The 17,469-nt window shown below is 54.0% G+C and overlaps 1 protein-coding gene across 10 annotated transcripts in view; it reads right to left on the bottom strand.

Annotated features, from left to right (window-relative positions):
- The window catches only part of Prdm16 (PR/SET domain 16), a 345,691-nt gene that overhangs the window by 327,459 nt on the left and 763 nt on the right, over nucleotides 1-17,469 (bottom strand). The window lies entirely within an intron of this gene.

The following is a 17,469-nucleotide window of genomic DNA, read 5'->3' as shown; positions in this document are numbered from 1 at the left end:
GATCCCACATGGGTGGGAGAAGCAGGGGCAAAGAGTAACAGTGGAGGAGCAGCCCCACCTCCCATCCTTGCCTGGTGAACAGTAGTGCCCCCTGCCCCGCAGGACTTAGAAACCGGTAGACAGGTGCTGCTGACCATAGCCTCTATATTTTCCAGGCAAAAATGTCCCCTGTCCTTTGTCACTGGAGAAGACGCAGGAGAGGAAAATCCCTGGTACGTTTCACTTCCACACTCTGGATAACCGCACCAGGGGGTCCAGCTTTAGGTTTATTCGAACACACGAAGAACACAGGACTGAAAAACCTGTCGGGTTTTTTGTTTGTTTTTTGTCCCTGGTTTCCGGGTTGTTTTCAGTTAAGTGCCCCCTGCACTCGTTTAATACAGTAAGAGGGGAGGGTTTCAGGACTGAGCCCAGCCCCTCGCTCCTGCCTGAATGCGGCCTCCAGAGCCTCATCGCTGCCCCATGACATTTCTCAACTCAGAATCCAGCACAGACTCACTGTACCCAGAGCCACAGCTGAGGTGAAGCAACAGGAGCAGCAGAGAAGAAAAGGCACAAAATAGACGGTCCTGTTAGACGCGTGGCCTCATAAATCTCCCCTGTGCTGCGGGTTGGCTTTGGAAGGTGAGAGAGACAACGTCACAAAGCTGAATCGGGACAGCAGAAAGAATGTTACCAGATGGTCAAGGGGCAGGGAAGCCTCAGGAGACAGGGGAATGCACACTCAGGGGATTCAGTCTAATCCCTGCTCAACGTAGATCGGGAGTCGGCGCCAAGAGCCACACACTGTCATGTCCTCTGCAATGGGTTTGACTCCCAGGAAAATTGACTTGTCAATAATGAGAGACTTGTCCAAAGGCATCTCAAGGTCACATTAAAAAAAAATGAAAGCACTACATCCATGGCACACAGGATCAAGAGCTGGCATGTGGCATCTGGGCTAACAGTAGAAAATGTTAGATTTACAACATCCAAGGAACTGGGGCTCACTGGGTGCTTGAATCTAAAGATCCCTCCGCAAAGAAATCAACGTTGGTCATCTTTGACCTAAAAAAGGCCTCCCAGAAACCCAAGAAATGTGAATTTCCTCATTTAAAGTTGGGTCTCATGCTGAGATCTAGGAAGGACTGCAAACCTGACCCTAATGTGGGAAGCAGTTTCCTGCCAGCCTGGCTCAACCAGGGCCAGGCCCTCACACCATCTCCTCTTCCTATGTCAAAGAACAGAGAAGCCTCCATTTCCCTTCCTGCTGCCACCCCCACCGGGCTCTCTACCTGCCTGGGCCCACAGCTCTAGGTGGGCTGATCGACATCCACCCAGGATGCAGGACCACACCCTCTAAGAAGGGACCAGAGCATCCAAAGATGAGGGGCAGACGCGTAAAGCCGCCTCTGGGTGCAGTTCCCACCTAAGCCCCGAAGATGTGGGGTGTTGGCCTGAGATACCACTTCTCAAGCTTGAGCCCTGCTTTTTCTGTCTTTTTAAAACAATTTCACTAGGGATGAAAGGCGACCCTGTCCACATTACAGAATTCCATCACTTAATTGCATTGCTCCTGGGAATTTCAAGAAGGTTCTCAGTTCTGTGGAAGTCTCCGGGCACAAACACCCTTCACAGAGCGCAGTACAGTTCATAGAAATAAAGAAGGCAAATACTGACAGAACCAAGAGTCATTTCTTAGCTCCAAATAGAGCTCCTGCGGAGGAAGAAACGGTTACAAAAAAATCTACACTCAGTAGGTCCCAGGTAGAGGGCCTGGGTTAGCAGGCACCCACTCTGTACACACCATAACCCTGAGGAGACCCCTCATGTAGTCTGAGCTGCCACTTCTGGGCAAGCTCAGCTCAGGACACACCCAGGTGAAAAGGCAGGAGATGGGGGAGGTCAGAGGCTGAGGGAGCAAGCAGGCCAGCAACTCTAGCTACTTCCTTCGTCACTCGACCTTGAGAGGGACCTTGGCCTTTAACTGCAACTACAGACATAAAGACATGACCCTAGGGTCTGAGCAGATAAGCAGAGATGGAGCCAGACTGGGCCCTAGCTGGGTCAGCCACAAGGGCCACCACCAAAGCGAGCGTCTTGAAATGTGTTTGCCCTGAGCAAATATCAGGCTTCTATCTGTCCATATGTCCTGAAGGGAGGGAAGGGACCAGAAGGAACCAGAAGGAACCCAGCAAAAGGCTCCTGTCCAGCCTCCCTAGGCCACATGCCCCTCACAAGGGCCTGGTTGTCAGTGACTATGGATTCATTCTGAGTCCACTCTCCCGCCTTGAATTATGCTAAGGCTGAGTGGTGAGCCATGCCTAGACCAGGGCTGTGGCTACTATAGTCAACCTGAGTGCTGGAGAAGACACTTTTCCACTGTCCTGTCAACATGGCCACAACACACAACACCAGACACCCTGCCAGGCCTGGTGCAGTGCTAGTTATGCAAGGACCCTATAGCCTTGGAGGAAGGGAGTCAGCCAAAAACCTCCTGACACCTGCCCACCCAAGGACCTCAAAGGTCAACCCTAGCAACTAGAGAACACCTGCTGCATCCTTCATCCTGGCTTGTAGGAGAATGGGCACACAAACAGGATGCTGATGTCCTTGAGGGGCAGGCAAGCCCACAAGTGTTGTCGCTCTTTTGGGCAGATAGAGATACTGGGCTCAAAGAGGCCCAAGTTAGGCCAGGGACATTTGGCTTGTGACAGCAGGTGCTAAGATTCCACCCAGGTCTTCCTAAGCACCAAGCCTCTGTTGCCCACTGCCAGCTAGACCTTGAAAGCAGATGCCCCACATGAGAGGGCTCACCTCAGGGCCCCCTCTGCCCCAGGGTTCCTTCACAGTGGTTTATAGCCACTCTGCAGGGGTGAGCTCCATGCCTGTGCAGTACCTCCAGACCGTGTAAGGCAAAGCTAGCTTCTTGGCCTCAGAATGACTGTAGCCTAGGGAGACCTAGTCCCCAGTGCTGTAGCTTTGCCCGACCCCGAGTCCCTCCTAGCATCTCACCAAGGCTTCAATCGGCCTCAGCCACACCTATCCTCCTGAGGCTGCAGCACAGGGCTATAGACAAGTCTATACTCCATCTGGACACCTACTCTGGAAGGTTAGATAGGTCACAAGCACTATCCCTGAGGGTTGGACATGGTTTTAAGTCACCCCCTGACAAAAATCAGCCCATTTCGGGGACAGAAAGCAAGCAGAAAAAAAAGATTTGTATGCTCAGCAGAACTGCCTCAGCTTCTGAAAACAGTCCAGGCCAGCACCTGAAGCCCCAATGGGCACAGGCCCACAAGCCTCCTCCACTTAGGATCCTCAGGCTTCCCAAAACTAGGCTCTGAATGGGCCCAGGGCTACTTGCCCTGGCCACACTGTCCACTTTCCACTGAACCCAGCCTGTGTGCTCTATTAGCTGCTGAGGCCACCTGTGGGCATGTGAGATGCTGCCTGGGTCCCTCTGGATGTCTATCTCACTTTGTTTTTTCAGGTGGCAAGAGCCATGGGTAGATGCAGACGTGGCCTCAAATCAAATTCTCAGGGGCAAGTGCAGAATGGATGGCTTCTCCCTGGCTCAAATGTCCCAGGACAGCGGCCTCCGTTCTGGGGCTGCACCTCAAGTTTCGGAGACAGAGCGGCCACAGAAAGGCAGCCCGCTTTATCGGCAGCCTGCACAGCTCTCCATTGCCATGGCCCCTCACCCCGGCATTCCATGCCTCCCAGGGGGGCAGATAATCCCACAAAGGGCCTCGTGCCAGAGTCTGGACACTGGAAAGTGCTTTCTCCAGCTGGGAGCTTTTGGGTTCACCGGAATCTTCTTACTGGGCCCCAAGGTTCAGATCGAATGTCCCTTTGAAAGGGCCAGAGGCAGCCTGCTCTGGTCTGTCTGACACCAGATCCAGGGGGCTCCAGCTGAGGGGATAGCCCCCTGAACAAACCAGGCCCCCCAAGGACCAACGTCCCAGAGAGGAGAGGAGGGAAGAGGAGGAAAAGGCCCATAACATTGGATGCTAACAACTCCTCCCCTGCAGGAAGCTCACAACTGGCTTTTGCATCTTGCTCCGTTCTTCTTACTCCCTGCACAGCCTGGGGGCTGCAAAGGTCTGGGGCTGGCTGGTACTCCCTAAACAAGGACCCTGTGTATGTGACAAAATGGTCTCTGAGTCTGGCTTATGTCATCATGTCTGCATAAACAGAGTACTCTGTGCATATGTGCACAGGTGTGCCTTACGTGTGTGCACGGTGGTGTATGTGTGTGCTGACACGTACCTCCCAAGCGCATCCACAAGTACACCAGTGGACACAAGAACTGACAGACAACAGATCCCTAAGCAAGACTGAAGTGTAACACCTCAATGACATCAGACAGTCTCGGGAGTGAGAACCTCAGGGTGTCAGTGGCTCAGATCAACGGTTCCCCCGCACCCCAAGAGCACAGCTAGGCAAAAGACCCCTGAAGGAGAAGGCCTTGACCCCACTCTTCCCTGCAGGGTAGGTACTAAATTCTGCTTCTCATCCTACGCAGTAGCACTGTGTCCCGACACAGGGTGTCCCTGAGTACTTGGTGTCCCCAGCAGAGGGCTAACATGGTGCCTATGGCCTTCTATGGAAACTGGAACCCTGTTTGGGATGGACCAACAAGGATGGCTCTCCCACAAGCCCCATACACAGTTCATCAGGTGTTCAGGCAGCACAGTCCGTGACCCAGATGGTGGCTCTCTAAGGCGACCTTGTCCCAAGACAGACTCAATACAAGTGAGCGATATTGGGGTTCTAGGTGCCGGCCAACAGAGCATCTTCTGTGGGGGCTTCCAGGGGACTCAGCCCATGGGTCTCTGTCACTTGAATTCTACTCAAGTTATTCAAGAAGAGCATATTAATGTGGGGACAAGATCCAGGGAGGCCGCTCAGTGACACACACCCCTACACCTGACCTTGGCCAGGGACAGTCCAGAAACCTAAAATAGCTGCTAACAATAACCACCTAGATCCCGAGGACACTGACAGCAATAACAGCAGCCATGTTCAAGTGTTCCGGGTTGTTATCACAGCAGGGCCTGGCCAGGCTCTGTCTATGCTGTTCCCCGTTAAGACCTCTGCAACCTTTTCCTCTGCTCTGCTCAGATAGGTCAGGCCCAGGGCAGAGAGGAGCATCCTGCTTTAGACAGGAGAAGAGAGATGACTGGGAACATCAGCCCTGTGGAACACTTGGGTAGCAGCTCGGTCACAAACACCCTTGTTCCAATCCTCCAGCACCTCGGAAGAGGAGGACCCTAAAGTATAGAGCACCTAAGAGCTGACCAAAGGCTAGGGCCCTGGGACTGTGGCCAGCACTTTTCCACTCAGTAGTGGTGAGGACAAAAGATGCATCCTTGGTACCCTATCTTTAGCAACTAAACTCAGCCTCAGTGTGGGGCCTCCTTGGGAGCCAAAGTTGAGGTTCAGTTACCCTAAGGTCCTGGCAAATAGGCAGATCTCCTGTCCTGAGCCTGCCACATATCCAGATAGAGGGAGAGCCACTGGGCCAACATAGGTCAACTTAGCCCAGCCCTACAGGGGCAACTAGGAAATCTCAAATGTCACAGACAACAGAAAGTGTCCCCTTGAGAGAGGCCTTGCTGGGCCTCAAAGGCCACCCTGACCTGACCACATAGGAACCACTCTATCACACCAGGGCCAAAAGGCCAGCCTGCTGCCTGCCCATCTAATTCCCTGGTCTAGCCTAAGGTTAACCTAGGTGGTGGAGTTCAGGAAGTGAGAACCAGGGGTTGTGTGGAGACTGCAGGCTGCAGGGGCCGGGCGGGGGGCCTCAACTCAGAGGTGTCACAAGACTCATAGATGGCTCTATGAGTTGATCATGACACTCACAGGGGTCTCCCCTTACCCAGCAGGTGCCAAGGCTCAGCTTTTCCCCAAGTCTTGCCTGTTGGCCCTGGAGGCCACTGGTCAGAGAGACGGTGGAGGGTGCTTGGTGTTTCATTTTGCTTTTGCCTGGGGCCTGGCTGTCCTAGTAGCTCAGTTCTATGTGTCCTGGCCATCAAAGTAACCATTCCTGTGCCTGGGTTAGGCTATGCCTACTCCCTGGTGACCAACACTGGGTGATGGCAACCAGCTGCGTGGTCAGGGTGCTGGGGACCCAGCTGTGCCACAGCCACAGCAGGCTTATTGGGATTGTCTATGGTCACCCATCCTTCCCCACAGATGGCTGAATACTGTGGATATCTTCCCCCAGCACAGAAAAAAAAAAAAAACCTCACATCCATCCAGATCCTAGTGGAGCCAGACTGGGGGCTGCATTCTTCCCACCCTCCCTCCCTTCTGTGTGCTGTCTGGTGAGCTAGGGAGGAGAACTCTCCAGGGGGCAGGGCCCAGGCTTCCTCACAGGCTCCTCACACTCCACTCCTCCCTTGTGACCACCAGCCCCCACTCCTCTTTGAATTCGGGTAGTCTGTCCGGATGGCAGCAACCTAAAACCATGGGCAAGGAGAGATCAGAGAGGAGAGTAAAGGGTTCCCTCTGGAGGCTGCCCGCACCAGGAACCAGGTGGGGGGCGGGGGGGGGCACTTGAACTCCGAGGCCATTGCCACCATCATTAGCAGATGAGATTCAATACCAAGCTGCCACTTTCAGGGGCTTTAGCTAACCTTTGGTAAGGTAAGAGTAACACCTTCATGGAGGGAAAGTTAAAACTAGGGGGCCTCTGCTTTGCAATTCTGATTCCCAACCCTGAAACTGGAGCATGCCTCCTGGGGCTATCCACCTGGGCTTCTGAGCAATTACTTTCCATAGTTTTTAGAACTTTATTGTTAAGGACACTTAGCCAAATGCACAGCCACCAAATCTCCCCTCCTCAGCACACCTGTGCACACACGTGCCCCCGTGCACACACATGCCCCCTTGAAGCGTCTTGAGCACTAGGGAACAGCTGAGCTGTTTTACGAAGATTTTCATTGGCGATGCCTAGCTCGCACAGACGCCACCATTTGTTTAAAAATTTCCCACCAGCCACCTTGACTTGCTGCAGCCCCGACATCACTTGCCTGGAAGAAACCATCCAGCACCTTCCTCTGCACTGAATGCAAGATAAGCCAGCCAGCCTAGAAAGCAGCTGGCCTGGCTAACGCTGGCCTGTGTGCAGGCTGCGGGTATGGAAGCAGGCCCTCTGGATTTTTACGAAATGGACTTGCGGGAGCATTGACAAGATAAAGAATTTGGGGGAGGGAGGTCTGAGGACACCACCCACCATAGCAAAGCAGTCATTATTTTTTAAAGTCATGTCAAATCACTTCCAGGGGAAAATTGATCTGTCTTTGATAGGTTTTTCTTCTACTAACGTGATAAATAAATAATTGGCTGCATCGTTGGGTTGTTTCATTAAAGGAAAGGGTGTGGAGGTGGGCCAAGATAGAAAGACTGATCAAGAAGACCAGGACCAGCTGTAAATCCCTCCGAGATACCTTATGATACCATTTGTATTCTGTCAGTCACTAGCTACGTTCAGCCGGAGCTGGGAACTGAATACCCTATTCAAAGGGGTACTTGCACGGCGTGTTATTGCAATTTAATATTTTCACACAGAGACGCGTCATTATCTCGCAACCTGACACTAGCAGCATAATTCTGTAATTTTTCAAGAGGCCTAATTTTTCTCAATGTGAGCACCAGGGCCCAAGACTATCTAAACAGCCTCGTCTACCCTTTGTTTCTTCTCTGGGTTACAGACACACAGAACAGCACTTGCTCACAGATCCCCGGGGCCTCTCCACCTCGGAACTTTCCCCTCTTCTTTTCCCACGACAGTCAGCTGCCAAGCAGCTCTGGGGCTGGGCCTGGTACCAGCTGCTGCCGACAACTGTCTCCACACCTTGCAGAGTTGGGGCACAGGGTCCCACAAAATTAAGTGGGCACAAGTGGGTGGGGAAACGTGATGCTGCTGATAAACAGAAACAAAAATTGCTTGGAGATCAATTTCATTCAAACATTGGATCATTTCCTGAACACTAAGTATACACATACTGTGTGCGGGCATGCAACACAGGTATACAAACCTGGACACATCTGCATGCTATGTGAAGACAGTCTTATCAGGTCACCAGATGAAGGACCCACCTTAGGGGACACTTTGCTCTCCAGGATTGTCAGCTCTGGCCAGCAAAACACCCTCTGGGTACCCAGGCACATCAGTACTTCCAGGAATAAGAACCTGGGAGAGATTTGCAAGAAACACCAGAAGTTTCCCAGGTGGCAGAGGAGGGTGTCATGCCCTCTCTCCCCCAAGCCAGGCCATGTCCCTGCTGGCTGCTGCCACCTGGAGCCGCTATTCTATCGAGTCAGGAGGAGTTCTCTGGTGTCCAAAAGGGACCCAGGACCTGCAGGCATTGTGCTGATCTCCTGACCTCATCACGTGGCTTTTCCTCTGCTTGGGGTTTCAATGGAGATTCCAGACAGAACTTCACAGGGAAGGAGGAGGTAATGGGGCAGGGGGAGCACCAGAGATTAATGCCCAGGCTTTCCCAGGCATCCGTCGTCCTCCTCTCTGCCCAGGGATTGCGCAGTCTCTCTGTGGTCACCACTTGGGCTCCTCCGGTGAGCGTAATTTTCCGTCTTTGTTTAAATGTTTTATGGACTGATGTGACCGGGCCTCTCTGAGGAGACTGTGGCCGCCTGTTGGGCAGATATAAATGTCTGAGCCTTTTCAATGCGAGCCCCTTTCCCTTGGAGACCGGGCTGCAAGGAGCGACCGGAGTCTATTATGTAAATCCATATTTTGGTATAATATCGACTGCCAGCTTGTGAATATAGACATAGGATTAAACTACTGCAGGAACGAGTCCCCGTCACATTTGGGGCCCATTCATCATGTGCTGACCCAGTCGGTCCTGCTCTGCTGAGGTGCTGGGGCCCTGCCTGCCCAGCTAGAGAAACAGATTTCAACTGAACCACCAAAGCGCTCCAGCAAACTTCCTTCCTTCAGCTTTCCTAGTGAAGTAGAGCGGACACACACACACACACACACACACACACACACACACACACATGCCAGATCTTCCACCAGCACTATGGCAAGGCCAGGGTCAGCAGGACGGCCAAGGTTGCAGGGCTGTTGGTTTGGCTCTGGCTTGCTCCCATCTGAGCAAACTGGATGTAGGAACACAGATGCTGAGGCAGCACCCGCTCCCTACCAAGGATGCAGAGTCTCATGGGCCCTGATGGCCAGCAGCTTGCGACAGCGTGGCCGCAAGACAGTATACCCCACCCCCAGAGTTCAGGGACAATGGCTTCTTCTGAGTGGGCTCCTGAGCATCCTATAGCTCATCCCCAAGTGAGCACAGTAAGAGCCCAACTCACAGCAGGTTCACGGACCATGTGCTGGGCTTCCAAGAAAAGTGAACGGGCTGTCAGAGATGGAGCCGCCAAAACAAACCAGACTCCCGCCCCTGTGGGACCTGGGAGGCCTCTGATAAGAAAAGAGCTGGCAGATGCCAACAGCTGTTTCTGCCCCAAAGACAGATGTAATGGTGGTGGAGGGTGTGGAGGCAAGCGGGCCTTGAACACGGTCAACACCACCCCACTCTCTGACGGCACACATGGGTCAACAACCGGCTCAGGTACCTGTACCTCCCTGTTTGAAAATGAAACAAGAAGCCAGTGCTCACCTGTGTTTGATTTCAAGAACCCAGCTATACTGCAGAGTCTAAATAAGGCCTGTACTGGAGCAGGGTGCAGGCCCCAGTGGGCTGCGCTACATTGCTGGTGGTCTGGACTCGCTGCCCAGCCGCAACATCCTCCCCAAGACTCACACCCAGGGCAGGAGGATGAAGAACGAGAAAGGTATTTCCAAACAGACCAAGGAGTTAGAAAGAAAAATCACTCTGACTCCCTGTCTGATTTGAATGAGAGTCTGATGACCCCAGCACTTACCAAACACCACGCTGGACCCTACCGGACCCTTCAGTGCCTGCCTCCCTGAGTTAGGTAAAGAGTGAAAGGTGTGTGGAACATAGTCACGTGCACACAAATCTTTGCAACAATCTGCAAAGTTAAACCCTGCAACAATTCAGCCAAGTTAAAACTGACTTGTATTCTCCAAGGTGTCCTCACCTTTCACCTAGAAAAGCCTAGCTGAGTCTGAACTTGGGGATCACAGACAGGCAGGCTGTGCACACAGCACAGAAGAGCAGAGTGGGGAGCCCCCAGCATGTCCCCCAATCCTCTGCAGTGGAGGCATCGGGAGACAGACCAGGCCCACACAGGCCCCCATGGGCGGTCTCCAGGACTTCTTGGGTCAGGCTTTGATATTGGCAGTAAGCATTCGGCTTTTGTTATTCTTTCTAAAGTGGGAAAGTAGAAAAGCCACTTATTTCTCAACTCGACAGTGTACCGACTGGAAAGAAAACTGCAGGCGTATGGAGGCCACTTCGGTGGGGACTGCTCCCAGGACCAGGGATCTGGGGAGACCAGGCCCAGACGCAGCCCAGACAGCCTATGCCCACTCTACCAGGTGACACACAGATGGCTGTGCCTCCCCCAAATGCCTTATTACCAGCCAACATTAGAATTCATATAGACTATAAATTCTGTGTCAGAAGGAAAAAATAAACCAAGTCTGCCTGATTCCACCTAGAAACATCAGGACGCTGATGGGGTCTTGCAACGTCCAGGAAATCCCAAGTGGAATTACTTACAAAACCCCCACAAGGCCTGGGAAACCCTCTTGTCCTATACTCCAGCAGCCCTGGCTCCCTGGCCTCTAACTGTCACCTGGGGCTTTTCCCTGACACTGTTTCTTAGCAGTGCCTGAGGTGGGGAAAGGAACACCCACCTCCTCAGGAGTCACATCTCTCCATCTGCCTGGGTGTGCAGATTTCAAGACCGCACCATGCGGCTGGACTCCAGCACACACAGACACCCCCCCCCCCGCAAGCCACCACCACGTTAACAAGAGCACAGCCACTTGAAGGGGCTTCCAGGCCACACCTCAGATCTCCTAGGGGCACAACTTAGAAACCAAGGACTCAAAACCCCAAAGATCCCTTGCTTTGCCCACCACCTGCTCCCAGCTGGACCCTCTGACGATGCACCATGCACACTGGTGGGAAACTCAGCTCAGATTCCACCAAGACTTTCATAGGGCAAGGTGCATGCGCGCAGCACACACAGACAACACACACACACACACACACCACACACACCACACACACACACCACACACACACACACCACACACACACCACATACCACACACACACACCACACCACACACACACACACACACGGGCACACACGGGCACACACGGGCACACCCCATGCACCATACAATACCCTCCTCACCAGGTTTATCCTCCTGCATGATCACATCAGGCTCAGAAAGCCAATATTCGAGGAGGTGCCTGACGGAAGAGTCGGGGTGAGCAGAGCAAGCCCTGTGTGTTGCACCCCCGAGTTGCACTCAGAAACCCTGGATGTGGACAGTTTCTCTCTCATGTCTGTTAAGCCCCGCACAAATGTGTATCAATTTTCCTTCCCACCTGAGCCAGGAGGCTGGGTGAGCTAAGTTCTCTGTGGCACCAACCTCTGGGAAGTCCCCTCTGGCTGAGGCTGGTTTGGAGGGACTCTGTGGTTGCACCCCATACTCTCAAACGTGAAGCAGGCCAGAATGAAAAAGACGCTGTCTTCATCAGGTTTGTTTAAACACAAACTCTGCTGCCTGAGCCTTGAGGGATGAACACTCAGGTTTGGGAACTACACAAGCCTAGTGTGTGGATGTGCACGAAAGAACACGGAGCCACATTTAGAGGAGATGAAATATTTGCTAGGATCGAGCCATGTTTTAAAATGATTATAAATTATTTTAACAGTGCATTTGCAAAGGGTTATAAAAACAGCCATAATATATTTTTTTCCTTAGATTCTAGAATTACCAGTGCGACAGCTAATGCAATAATGATTTGTTTCAAAGGCCAGTGTTTAAGCTGCATAAAGCTTATTTCAGACATTTTTTTCCAGTAGGCCACATTGTACTTAATGAAATTAAACACACCAATCGCATTTGTCCCCAGGGGACGAGGAACTGAACACACCACTGGTTTATTTTTTTATTAAAATAAATTGCAGCCGGCAAGATGGACTAATTGCATACAGAATTGAAAAAGAAACATTCCATTGATATAATTAAGCCAATTTTCACGGACAGAAATAGTTATAGTGGATATAAAATAAGCAAAGCCTTCACCAGAATCTGCCTTCCCTCCTTCTATACACAAAATGTTAACTATTAAACAAATATGTATCTCAAGTGACCGGCACTCCTATCTTCAGCTCTGGGTACTGTTCCTCAGGCTCGGGAGAGGCTTCTCCAGAGAGTGGTGGTTCTGATGTGGAAACCCTGAGTACAGGGAGTGGTCAGAGCAGGAAGAGTTACCCGTCCTTTGCTCCAGGGCCGCTACAAAGGGGGCACTCTGGGCCTAGAATGCTCACAGCGGCTCTGGCCCACAGCACATGATTCCTAGTCTTGAGGAACAACAGCCAATCCCAGTAACAACAGCAATACCTTGCACTAGCCCTGTAGCTCTGGTCTACTGGTGAAGGCGGCAGCAGTGGGGGGCGCCACATCTCCCCAACTCCCTGAGGGAGACAGGTGGATTTTACCCTACAGGCTGGGTGGGGTAAGCAGGCAGGTCCCTCACTTCCCAGTGAGGTTTCTGTACCTGTGCTGGAGACAGGCCATGGTGGGTGGGGCTGGGGGGTAGACAGGGTAATCTCTGGCCAACACTGGGCTGCCCTGCACCTGCCCTTGGGTGAAGGCACCCACATCCAAGGCAATCAATCCTTGGAGTGGACAGTCCAACCCTCAGCAAATAAATATGATCTGCTGGTGACAGTGAGACAGTCTGATGGCTGCCTTCACGGGCTATCCTGTATGACACCTACTTGTCTTTTAAAAAGAAGACTATGGTCAAGATTGGCCTTGAACTGTCTTAACCAACTGCAACACATTAAAAAAAAAAAAAAAAAAAAAAAAACCTATAGGATTAACTGTAGTTGCTGGTCACACAGGGAGACCTTGACAGTCTTAGGCTTTGCCTCGCAGGCATGAGCTACTGCGCCTCTCTGGAGTTGCTTACCTCTAGAGGCCTTTTCCCGTTCTACACTCCCTCCTTCCCAGGGTTAGTAAAGGGGACACAGGGTCACGCCTAGCAGGAGGACCCTGAGGGCTTCCACAGGCACCCAACGGGCTGTTTCCATATAGGAACAGGGGCAGGGCAACTTGCACTGCAGCCTAAAACTCCAGAGATTTGGGATTGACTCGGTTAGCTCTCAGGACGGTGGGAGCTGATGCACCTTGAAAAGCCTGACTCCTACCTTCCACCTCAGTTTCCCCATCGTTCTCCCCATCTCCACCACCAGTTCAGATCGTCTGGGCTGGCACATCTGCATTCTGAAGCACACACAGGTTGATCGACCGACCGCGGGACAGTGAAGGAGACACTGTAGTTGGGGGATTTGCACTAAGGATCTCTGTGCTCCCCATAAAGAGGTCTGGGAGTTCCAAGGGAACTTGGGAAGCTGGGAGGCAATCCCCAAGGGCAAAGGTGCTGCTTAGCATTGGTGAGATGAGGTGTAAACTCGGGTACACTGCTGGCTCCTTAGCTGGCTGTGACTTTGTAAGCAGGAAGGGCTCCCTGGGCCGGTGTCACAGCAGACAAGCAGTTTGGGGGCTCCCAGACTGCTGGAATCTGCACTCCCAGCCCCCGATGCAAACAGAGAGGCTCCCTCCACCTCAGGAAGTTCTTTCCAGAGCTGGAAGGCTCCAGCCCTTTCCTCTTGATCCTCTGGTGCCTACTTCTAGGCGAGCTGCAGCATCCAAGATGTGGTACTGGGATTTGACTCAAACCTGATAAATTGTATTTAACGCTATTTGAAATTTTTAAATGAAATCACTCAAAAGATTTTAAATCCTGGATAATTTTTGTTGAAACTCTAATTATACATCACCTTAATTACTAATACCAGCTCCCCCCAAGGATCCCTAATTGCCTCTTAATTGAATAAAACAGGGGGCTAATCATGCCCACAGTAGCCCTGTAAGCAGTCATCACCAGAGTGCCTCCTTCAGGGGCCGTGGGGAGCCCACACCACTGTTACCCAGCCTCTGGACAGAAACAGAAGACTTAGTTCCCTACTCCCAGCACTGCCCAGGAGACCAGGAGGGACTAGGGGGCCGGGTCTGCACCTGTTCTTCCCCGGCCTGGAGAAGAAAGCAGACCAAGCCAGCCGAAGGGACATCTTTCCAAGTGTGCTTGCTCTGCAAACTGACCTGGGCAAGCACCCCATACACACCAGTCCTCTTCTCCTTCAAACACCAGCCAGTGGTGGCAGAGGCAAGGCCTGTGGCACCGATCACAAAGCCGCAGGATATTGGCGGCCAGCCCCGCAGCCCGCCCTCTTCCACTGGAGCACTTTACTATTCGCCTAAAGCGGGCAAGGCAATCCGCTCCAGCCCACCGGTTCCCTTCCTCGTCGCTTCTGCCCTCATCTCTGCCCAGAGGAAAGGTTGTCCTCTGGGCTCTGGCTTCTTTGGGGAGGGTGGTGAAGGGCAAGACCCAGCCAACCTGGGCCTGGCTTGTCTGGATGGGAAGAGGACCCAGGCTGTGAGCTGGGCCTCTAGCCCATCACTCCCACTCTGCTGCACACATATCTTTAGCAAAACATCACCCCCAATAAATGCAACCCTCATACAAAGTCCCACACCTAACAGTATGGGGTCCAGAACCAATGGGGTCTGTCAACCTCTGTAGAAAGCAGGCATTTAAGTGTGGCTCTGGTGGGGGCCCTAGCTGTGGAGTCTAAGAGGCCTCCAGCTATGCTATGTAGGGTGAGGGTCAGAAAAGTACCAGGACCAGGCTAAGTCACCTCCTGCCCACCTGGATCACAGCAAAGGCAGGAACACTAAGCTATTGTTAAGAATTTCGTTTTAAAATGTAGGGCCAGGACAGCCCTGTGTCCTTACTGGCCAGCAGAGGCCCAGGTTGAGAAAGGAGGCCCAGGCCATGATTGTCTTCACCCTGCCTACGGCCCAGGCTTAGGTTTCCCACCAGTTGAACCACAGTCCTCAGTGGGAGTGCCTCAAAGATCTCTATCCTTAGCTAGACATAAGCCTCTACTGTGGGCCCCTAAATACTACAAAGGGGGACACATCAAAAGCCCAACTGAAGTAACCCACTAGAAATGACTTGGGTCTGGAATAGGGTCCCTAGGAAATACAAACGAAATTACACCCCAAAATGCACCCTCAGGGGCCGGCACCACCAAGCTCCTGGTCCTTCTGCCTCCAGCACAGTTTCAAGCACAGCTCAAGTGCAAGGGTAGTGGAAAGCCCTGAACAGCCATGACCTTGCTCCCTCTCCTGTCCTCTGATCCTGCCGGCTGCGGAGGGGAGGAGGCTGGAGGCTGGCTGCTCCTTCTTCAGATAACTGAGTCCCAGGAGACTTCCACACTGGCTTACAATATGATCCAGCATATGAAATTCCTCAGCGGACCCTGTGATATCCATCCCGACCTTCTTGAGGAGGGTATGGGGGTAACAATAACAGTTATACAGGCCTGGAACCGCGTCCCAGAGTGACACCCAAGCAGGGAGTCTGGGCCTCTCTGTCGGGCTTCCGTAGGCTGTATTTAAGGACACCCTGGAAAGAGAAGCCTGCACTGGGCACTCCCACCCGTGGGTCCTCCCGGGTTCTAGGCCTCCTGGACAGGCCGCAGGACTGCTGCCAGGAACGCCTTGTTCCGGTACTGAGCGAAGCCTGGTCCGGGCCACCTTTCCCACCTGGTGGAGGTGAAGCAGGCCTAGAGCAGAGGCCCAGCGGGGCGCCGGGCGGTGTGGGCCTCTGGGAAGTTTCTGGGGCCGCGAGGGTGCGCTGAGCCAGTCTCTCGCTTGCAACGAAGGCCGCAGCAATAGGAGCGCAGCCATTTGACTCTTCCTCCCTCCAGCTTTGGGTGTCCAGCCGGCAAGGCCCACCGTACACACAGACCCTGACAGTACGCAGCACACCCGATTCCATGCGCTGTGGGGCAGACACGCAGTACACACTCAGTCCCTTCGAGTTCGCTGGGAAACCACTGGCCCCTTTCGCACCAAGAGGGGTCAGAGGTCACGGATGGCTCCGAAGGCCTAAGCCAAGGGCAGCTGGTCCGGGGGAAGCTGGGCTGGAAATGGGGCACCTCGCCGAGGGGCCACAGACTGCTCATGGCGGAGCGCAGGGGCGCCTGGCAGCGGATGGAGCTGCTTTTCCCTGCAGGCTGGGCGCGCCGCCTAAGGCTTCTGGTGAGTTCGGCAGGGTACCGAGCTGAAAGCACCGAGCGTTATCGAAAAGAAAAGAAAAAAAAAAAAAAAAAAAAAAAAAAAACTCGCGAATCCCGTTCCCACCAGGCTCAGGCTTGAGAATTCGGCTCTGGGTGCCTCGAGGCCAGGCCGGGCCGGGCAGTATCAGGCAGGGGAGGCGCGGATACAACCGCCTGGTGGTCAGGCAGGGACCTGGAGCCTGAGGGCCGGGCGCCCCGCTCCGGGATGGGCGGCACAGGAGGGGCCCGCGGGAGTAAGTTACCCAGGTCGCCGCGCACAGCGCTCGCCGCTTCGCTGTAGCCGGGCCAGGGCCGCCCGAGCCCCATTCTCCACGCGCCGCGGCGCAGTCCGTCCCCACCTGCCGGCTGCAGGGCCGCAGCCCCCGGCCCGCCGCGCAGCGGATGGCCCCGGAGCCCGCAGAGCAGAGCTCACGGGCGGCTCCGAGACCCGGCGGTGGCGGCTGGCGGTGGAGCAGACGGTGGGAGCTCCGGGCCCGCGGTGGGGACCGGCCGGCGGCGAGGCTGTGCGCAGAGCCCAGGGCTCGGCCCGTCCCGAGGCGGAGCGAAAGAGAAAGTAAGACCCGGGCCCGTGGAAGTCTCTCCGGGGCAGTTCGTCCCTCTGGGCCTCGCCGGTGCCAGGCGAGCGTATGCTGGAGAGTCCGAGGGTCGGAAGGCGGCCGAAGGAGACCATGCTGCCCGAGTCGCCCGTGCCGGGCGCCCCGCGAGAGCTGCGGGAGTCACCGAGGAGCGCCCGCCACCACGCGCCGCGCCACTTGGGAATAAACTTCAAGACCACAAGTTCCAAGCGCAGAAAAAGTCACCATGTTGCTCCCCCAGCGGCTGCGGCCGTCCTGCCTTCGCCAGCCCTGCCCTGACTCCCGGGGAGCCGGGTGGGCGCCGGCCCTGCGCCCCCTCCTCCGCCCCCTCCCCGGCTCGGGGTCTCCCTCCTCTGAGCCCGGCTGGCGGACGCCAAAGGCGGTGCTCTAGCGCCCACTATTTCAAAAGCCCGGAATATGATTTGACCAGGACTGAGAGCCACTCGGGGAGAGAGAGAGGGAGAGAGCGAGCGAGAGGAAAAGTTGCTTTCCCCTTTCGTCAACTTTTCGCTAACTTTCGCTTTTCGCTCCCCTCCACCCCCGGCCCTCC

The sequence above is a fragment of the Nannospalax galili genome, unplaced genomic scaffold (genome assembly GCF_000622305.1).
Source record: "Nannospalax galili isolate Female #2095 unplaced genomic scaffold, S.galili_v1.0 scaffold806, whole genome shotgun sequence".
Taxonomy (NCBI): Eukaryota; Metazoa; Chordata; class Mammalia; order Rodentia; family Spalacidae; genus Nannospalax; species Nannospalax galili.
The sequence above is the reverse complement of the archived record's forward strand: the minus strand, read 5'-3'. Positions and strand labels throughout refer to the sequence as shown.